Source organism: Callospermophilus lateralis, chromosome 7 (genome assembly GCF_048772815.1).
Source record: "Callospermophilus lateralis isolate mCalLat2 chromosome 7, mCalLat2.hap1, whole genome shotgun sequence".
Classification (NCBI taxonomy): Eukaryota; Metazoa; Chordata; class Mammalia; order Rodentia; family Sciuridae; genus Callospermophilus; species Callospermophilus lateralis.
This window is the reverse complement of record NC_135311.1, coordinates 114,277,402-114,283,401: the sequence shown is the minus strand read 5'-3', so window position 1 is coordinate 114,283,401 and position 6,000 is coordinate 114,277,402. Positions and strand designations below refer to the sequence as shown.

The window sequence follows — 6,000 nt, the reverse complement described above, 5'->3', positions numbered from 1 at the left end:
ATGAAGATAATATATACACTTTTAAATACGAGCGCCGCTCCCAGGCCAGCCCCAGAGATACCAACCCCCTGATTTCCCTCCAAGGCGGAAGACGCCTCCCACGTTTCTCCGGAAACGCGCTCCGAGGCCTTGTGGGCAATGTGGTCTCTGAGCGATGCACGCTTCCGCACACGCGCGGTGGGGCGGGACCCGGTGATAGCCTCTTCAGACCTGTGCAGCACTCAGTGCGGCGTGGGTTTCCTCCCTAGTTTCTGCGGGAGGACGCTGTAGCCCGATCCTGGTAGTAGTGACGGAAATGGGAGACAGGCGATGAAAAGGTGGCAGGTAAGGCTATGCCCGACTCTAGGGGACGCACGGGTAGAATGGCGAGAGCCAGCTTGTGGGTTTACCGTACCGAAGATGTTTGACTTGGTGTTTGGGTGCGTGTGTGCCTCCTGTCCAACTCTGGAATACGTGCGTTATCTATGGCAAGGGGAACTCAAACTTCATTTACACTGTTATAGGGATCCGACTGGCCGTGGGTAAGTTCTTAGAACCCGCGTTGTGCCTGGGACAGGCTCTCTTTGCATTCCTGCCCTTATTGATAAGGTCGTAGTAAAGGAGGCTATGCATCTCAGTGCACCAGAGCCAGCGACAGGAAATTTTAAGCCACTTTAAGAGATCCAGGAAGGAAGAATTTCTAGAGAAACTGCTATGCTTTCTTAGGATATTCTCACTGCTGTCATCTGGAATAAGTGCTGTCACTAGTATGCATACGAAATAACCGAAGACGAAAGAGGTGAAATTCCTTGCCTTTATTCACACAGCTTAGCAAGTAGAAAAGCGGGATTCAAACCTGGATGAGTTTTCTTCAGATTTCATTTTTTGTTTAACAACATAGCTCTCCTGCATTACCCAAAGAATTGAGTGTATTCTATTTTTGAAATACTTGAGTAATGAATATTGAATAAATTTCACTTTATGGTCATCTTTTTGGGTTTCTCGTATCTGCAAATCTTCCCATGAAAACAGTGTAAATGAAGTTGAGTTCCCCTTGCCCATAGATAATGCACATACACAGGGAAACAGCCTTGAACTCTAAAAACTGAATCACCAGCTTTAAAATAGATAGGTGGGCAGACAGAAAACCTTCTCAAGAAAGCTCAACCTTTCCCAACCTAGTTGTTCCAGCTACTTGGGAGGATGAGCTTGAGCCCAGGAATTTGAGACTAACCTGGGCAACATAGACAACCACCCAACTCTTCAAAAAAAAAAAAAAAAAAGGAATGAAAACCTAATTTGAGTTTTTTTTTTTTTTTTTTTTTTTGTGTGTGTGTGTGTGTGTGTATGTAGGGTGCTGGGGATGGCGATTGAAGCCAGGGCCTTGAGTATGCAAGGCAAACACTCTACCAGCTGAGCTATATCCCCAACTGGACTGAGCTATATCCCAGCCCAAGATTATTTTATTCCAGCTTCAAAGCAGAGATCAGAGAATCACAGGAAGGAATCATTTCTAGACCTACTGAGCTTCAGAAACCAAGGCCTTTGTTTGGTTTTTTAACTTATATTTCCTTGGGATAAATTTCTGGGAGCAAACAAAAAAAGACACTGATTGGAAGTTTCACATGTTGGTGTTAGACCATCAGGATAAAGATGTACAACAACCTTATCTAAGCTCCATATATTCATAATAGAATCACAAGTAGAATACCATGCTTATGAAATGTTGACTTGTTAGAAATGTCATTTTCTGAATAGGTGGCATTTTCTGAGGCTTCAGTGTAGGTACTTATTATCTGGTAAAGGAGGATTCTATATTACAGTCTTTGTGTCTAATGTCTTCCTATTCTCATTTCTACTTTCGTAGGTCTCCTCTGTCTAAGAGCTACAGAAAAATGATCAATTTACAGGTAAGACATCCATATATTCACTGAATCATTCAAGTCCAAAATCCATATGATTAAAAAAAATGGTCAAAAAAATGTAGATTGAAGAGAAGATCAGGTCCAAATGGAAATTTAGAAAATTAGTAAGTTGATGTCCATGTCATGGGGTCTGCATATAGTTGGAGTAAATTTGAGCTGCAAAGTATATACTCAGTCTTCTTGGAAATCATATTAAATGGATTATCAACTAGTTAAAGTGTTAGCATTGTTTGTGAAGATAAAACAAAATAATTCCCCAGATAAGTTTTTTCCCCCTTGGGCTAGATCTTTTTTTAACTGTAAATTGGCTATTCTGGTATATAGAAAAGTATGGATCACACATTATTTTGGCTTTATAGTTAAGAGGATATATTATATCATGTAAAAAAAATAACACCTTTTGAACCTATTTTAAAATGCTTATGTAAGGGGTTATGGTTGTAGCTCAGCAATAGAGTACCTGCCTAGCATGAGCGAGGCCCTGGGTTCGATCCTCAGCACCACATATAAATAAATAAAATAAAAAATAAATATTTTTAAAAAATGCTATGTAAGCCAGGTGTGTAAACCTTATCACTTCAGTAACATTGCAGATATTTACTGCCGGATTTTAGTTCTCGAAACTAAAAGGCTCAGGGGTCACTCCAGATAAACTGGGCTAACTGGGCTGCACGAAATAACCACACAAGAGACACAAATACCTTTTTCCTTGGGATTGCTGTGATGGCTCCTCTGACCTTAAGGGTCTGCAGAAAGAGAGAGAGAGAGCGAGAGCACGCTCTGACCCCTTTTATTGAGGAGAAGCTATTCAAATGAGGCAAGGGCTCAGGTTTCAGGGGGCTGAGTATCTTCATGATGTCCACTTTCAGCAGGTTGACTGACACCTGGGTAGGCCACACCCAAGGGCACAGTAAGAGAAGGGGACACACACAAGGCATTTCCATGGAAGATTCTATTCTCAACAGGGCAAGGGATTATATTACAAAGGAACAGGTGAGGGTAGCTTCACCCGTGGGGCTGTAGCAAGATACACGAGACACTGACCACATTTCTGTGACTGAGCGCCTCAGCATCCAGCCAGGGAGTGTGACCCAGTCATGTGTAAGGTTGGTCTCCCACAATTTACTTTGTAGAGTCTGATACGTTGTAAGGTCCCTCAGGGGAGCAATCATATTTTTCCTTTTGAAATCATTATTAGTACAGGGTCTTGTAGGTCCTCATAAAATATTCTATGAGTGAATTACTAAGGAATATATAAGTGATATTCTAAAATAGTTTTATTGAAATGCAATTCACATATCACAACAGTGACTTAATTCAAGGTGTCAGTTGAGTGGTTTTTATTATAGTCACAGCATTGTACAGCCATTGCCACTGTAATTTTATAACATTTCATCATTCCAGGAAAAAAGGAATTCCAGATACCCATTAGCAATTACTCCCTATTCCTCCCTAATCTGCTTTCTGTTTATATGGCTTTTCTATTCTGAATTTTTCATATAAATGAAGTCATACAATATGTGATTTTTTGCAACTAGTTTCTTTCACCCAGTACAGTATTTTCAAGGTTCATCCCCATTGTAGATATATCAGTGCCTCATTCCTTTTTAATGCTGAATAATATTTCATCCTGTGGATATATCACATTTTGTTTATCCATTTGTCAGGTCATGGACATTAGATTGTTTGAAACCTTACTGGACCAGTCATTGTATAATCTTGGGAAAATTACTTGTAGCATAATTTTTTAATTTATAAAATAATGATATTAATTCTTAGCTCAGATTCCTGTAAAGATTGTATGAACTAATACCTGTAAAACACTTTAAATGGTTGGCTGGCAGATAATAAGTCTTCAGTACATGTTAGTTTAAAAAAAATTTTTTTTTGGTAACATCATGCTCTCAATTATTTTCCTTTTTTAAAAAGTTTCTTTTCTCCCATCATATACGCCACTGTTTTAATTCAGGGTCCTTGAGATGGAGAGTACCCCTTCAACAATTAGGACATATAAGATAGTAATCTTCTATTGCTTATGGGTCCTGGTATGTGTGTGGCGGGGGGAGGTGCTCAGCATGACCAGAGGCCACACACATATTGGTCAGGCATGAAGGCAGGGAGAGAGACAGGGACCTATGGGCCCGTGCTTTCATTGGGGCCAGGGTGTTATCCAAATAAGTTTTCCAGGGGAAGTTTTGGTTGTTAGGTTTAAAGCAAGCAGGCACAATTTCCAAGAGACCACATTGTTGCTGAGAGGTGGTTATTAGGACCTAGCTGCACAGTCCATGCAGGGTGTGAAGGTCAGTACAGCCAATTAGGTATACTGTATCTATCTGTCCCCCAGAGAAGTGGTCACCAGGAAGCAGTTGTATAAGGTAGAAATCCAGTTGATCACACTATTTCTGGTATAAGAAAGTTAAACTTTATGCAAAATGGAAGCTGAGACAACATAAAATTATAAGAATTTATTTCACTCACCTTACCCATCTTTAGTCTCTCTGATAATGTGGGGATATCTATTTTCTAGTGCATCTTTTTGCTTCACTTGGTAATACTAATATCTTTTTGAAATTCACTTTCCACTCAAGTTTACTTGTTTCCTAGCTGACCTGCCTCACCCATTTTAGTATTCATTCGTCTCTTGCTTCTTGCCCTTCTTCTCCACCTCTCTCCACAATTAACTCTCAGAAGCCATATCACCTCCAACATCTTTGCCTCAGCAACTCCCCATTCCTGTGATTGTACCTCACCTGCCTTTTTTTTTTTTTTTGTCTTTTCATAGTAACTAATTTTTAAAGTTCTTCAGCCTTCACCTTTATATTGCAATAAAGAATCATGATTGGCCCACTTGCTTTGCAGTTTCGAAATCATATGACAAGTGATTTGGCTTTTTCCTCTCAATGGTAACCTTAAAGCCTATGTAGATTTATGGCTTATGTTTCAGCTATTAGTTTGTCAAAGATTGATTCAAAATAAAGTTTCCCCTTTCCACAGAAAGCATTAGGGAAGTGTTTCAAATGATTGGGACACTAATTAATTATATTTTAAATTCCCTGGGATCTCAACTTCTACTGACATAAACCGAGTGAATTTTAATTACTGTTATTGTGTCTGGACTGTTTATGTTCCTGTTTTGTCAATTCCATTCTCTTTCCTGGTGTGACTTAGTTGTTCTTCCACAATTTATCCAAATTATTCCATTTTTCTTTTTCTTTCATTTTTTTGGGGTACTGGGGATTGAACTCAGCGGCACTTGACCACTGAGCCACATCCCCAGTCCTATTTTGTATTTTATTTTGAAACAGGGTCTCACTGAGTTGCTTAGTGCTTCACTTTTGCTGAGACTGTCTTTGAACTCACAATCCTCCTGCCTCAATCTCCTGAGCTGCTGGGATTACAGGCATGGACCACCACACCTGGCTCCATTTTACTTATAACTTTCCTGACAATAATATTTAGTCCTTTATAACTTGTATTGTGATATTTAAATGTCTTTTAGTGCCCTCTATAGTGTGGTCCCATTTTGCTTATCCAGAATTATTAATTTTCTTCCCTATTTCCTGAGAATTGGGCTCTTTTATATCTTCTATATACAATTTTCTTTTTGTATCAGTCCTTTTGATTCTGATTTGCTCTACATAACTAAGACCTGCATGGTATAAAGTTTGAGGTCAGTTTTCTCCCCTTCCATAAGTCAAGCCTAGATCTATTTCTACCTTTTGAATTCTCAGTCCAACTCTGCCATGAGTCTATCATGAATATGCTATCTTGGCTTTTTTTTTTTTTTTTTGGTACCAGAGATTGAACTCAGGGATGCTTACCCTCTGAGCCACATCCCCAGCCTTTTTTAATATTTTATTTAATTTAGAGAAAAGGTCTCACTAAGTTGCTAGGGCCTTGCTAAGTTGCTGAAGCTGGCTTTGAACTCATGATCCTCCTACCTCAGCCTCCCAAGCTGCTGGGATTACAGGTGTGTGCCACCCCTTGTGGCTTTTTTTTTTTTTTAGTTAGACACAATACCTTTATTATTTATTTATTTATTTATTTGTAGTGCTGAGGATCAAACCCAGGGCTTCACACTTGCTAGGTGAGTGCT

General features: G+C 39.5%; 1 long non-coding RNA gene across 2 annotated transcripts in view; it reads left to right on the top strand.

Moving 5' to 3' along the window:
- The first annotated feature begins 223 nt into the window (after positions 1 to 223).
- LOC143403062 (uncharacterized) overlaps positions 224 to 6,000 on the top strand; it is a 35,831-nt gene continuing 30,054 nt past the window's right edge. For both annotated transcript variants that reach the window (XR_013091812.2, XR_013091811.1), the window contains exons 1-2: positions 224 to 324; positions 1,847 to 1,889. This is a non-coding gene — a long non-coding RNA (uncharacterized LOC143403062). The remainder of the gene's footprint in view (positions 325 to 1,846; positions 1,890 to 6,000) is intronic.